This window comes from Arachis ipaensis, chromosome B08 (genome assembly GCF_000816755.2).
Source record: "Arachis ipaensis cultivar K30076 chromosome B08, Araip1.1, whole genome shotgun sequence".
Lineage (NCBI taxonomy): Eukaryota > Viridiplantae > Streptophyta > Magnoliopsida > Fabales > Fabaceae > Arachis > Arachis ipaensis.
The window spans coordinates 59212248-59214722 of record NC_029792.2 but is presented as its reverse complement, the minus strand read 5'-3'; positions in this window follow the sequence as shown (position 1 = coordinate 59214722).

Sequence of the window (2475 nt, the reverse complement as noted above, 5' to 3'; positions counted from 1 at the left end):
TTTAGGAGCCCAAAAATCGCTCCCAAGGAGTTGCAATTAATGAGGTCACGTGCAGGGACCTGTGCGGACGCACAGATGTGCGTCTACACACATGCTAAATCCTGACTTGTGCGTACGCAAACTTAAACTTATGTCCACTATAGCAAATTGCATATCATTTTGAATCCCTGGACGTTAGCTTTCCAATGCTGCTAGAATCGCCTCATTTGGACCTCTGTAGCTCAAGTTATGACTAATTTAGTATAGAGAGGTCAGGGTTGGTAGCTTTCCAAATCCTTCATTTCTTGAATTCTTCCCTTTTGCATGCTCTTTTCCTCACTTCTTCAACCCATACCTGCCTTGGAAACCTGAAAATTACTTAACAAATACATCAAGGTACCAAATGGGATTAAAGTGAATAAAATTGACTAAATTAAGCACAAAAGAGCATGTTTTCACTTTCAAGCACAATTTAGGAGAAATCTCAAAAGCATGCTATTTAGGTGAATAAATGTGAGTTTATGTGATGGAATCCACTAAAATCAAACCAAAATATATCGTAAAAGATGGATTCATCAATCTACTCAAGTTCCTCCGAGGAAGCCGACCTTGGGTACTTCTGGACCGAGGAAAATCATCCCGACTCCTCAGGTTCGTGTGATTCCTTCTGCTCATCTCCAATCAACCTCTGGTGCTGCTTCTTCTCCTACTGCTAGTCCTCCTCCTAAAAAATAGAATACTGTGGACCCTTATGACTTGGATGCCCCTGATTTTGAGGCCGTGGGGTTTGTTGATAATCAAATTGCTCCTTATGGTTGACTTCCCATGGATGATGTGTCCATCCTTCATCACTTGAATTTCACTACCAGTAACAGTATTCGGATGGCCCATACGGGTGCAACCCTATTCCGTACTGTTTAGGGTTCCCCCGTCCATGTGATTAAGGCTTTTCTGGAGGATGCTAAATTGGATTTCGATAGAATAAAGGGGGTGAAGGATGAGCTTGATGCCAGGGTAATTAAGCTGGAGTTGGATTTGGAGAAGGAAAAGTGCCGAGCTACCAGGGCTGAGGCGGCTGCAAACTTGGCGGAGGAGATGGCGAAGAAACACAAGGAAAGTTATACCCGTACTTAGGCCGAGCTGTTGGAGTTGAAGGAGAGACTTGCTTCTGCCCATGCGGATTATGCCGATCTCTAGGGTCATCTGGTAGATGCTGTGACAGGTGCTTATGACAATTTAAAGGCACAGGTCCAAGTTCTAGCTCCTGAACTCGACCTGACTCTCTTCAGCTTGGACAATATGGTAGAGGATGGCAGGATAGTGCCTACCCTGGATGATTAGGATGACGGGCCTCCTCCTTCTGCTGAGGTCAACCATCCCGAACCTGATCCTGATTGTCAAATTCTTAATCGGGAGGATGGGACTGTGGGCGCCACCCCCATGAAGATCATTCCTCCTCCTTCAGCCACGGATGCCACTACTGGGGAAACTTTGGACCCCTTATGATTTCTTTGTTTTATCTGTACAGCCCGATTTGTGGGCTTTTTAAACTCTGTTTTTTGTAACTTTTGATATGGTAGACTTCTCTTGACTTTCAGTTGCTTCTATGTAACTTTATTTTGAAAACAAAACACTTTTAAACTCTTGAGACTGCCTCTTGGGTAGCCTTTTGAGTCTTTAAATTTTTTTATTTTGATGATTATATTTCACTGATATACTGTTCATACCTTTGCAACTTTTGTAGATCTTTGTAAAGTGTTGGTACTCTACTGTCTGACTTCTTTTTGATCAGATCTTGTTTTGTCTGTCTTCTGTTTGGGCGAGATGACCCTTGGGGCTAACTTGTCTGACAACTTTTTAGTGTTATGATATAACCTTTTTTAGTTAGTCTGAACAATTTTGATAGCCTTGTCGTGGAGCCATGACTTTTTGGGCAAAGCTATGTCCCTTTTAGCGCACGCTTTTCGTTGGTCTGACTTCTCTTGTCGGTCCGAGCTGTAGCTTTTGTTGGTCCGACTTCTCTTGTCGGTCTAAGCTGTAGCTTTCATTGGTCCGACTTCTCTTGTCGGTCCAAGCTGTAGTTTTCGTTGGTCCGACTTCTCTTGTCGGTCCAAGCTAAGTTATTTTTAGTAGTCCATTTTTAGTCAGACCTCGTCAGGCCGCTTTTTATGGATTACTTTTTATAACTTCTTGCATTAATCTGTTTATATTGCTTTCACATTGCTGACCTTGTTGTAATCGGGCGATGAATTTGGTTTTCACCTTGCCGACCTTATCGTAATCGGGCGATGAATTTGGTTTTTACCTTGCCGACCTTTGATGCGTGGCAGAAGTTAACCAATTAAGAGATTTCAATTAAGAGAACAACGTTGACGTATAGCTCTTAACCGGCTAAGATCTGCCTCACGAATTTATAAAGGGTTGTCACAAATTTTAGAAATAAAGATACTGGGAGTATAAGTCCCAGGTCGTCTCCCAACGAGTTGCAGGAAAGAG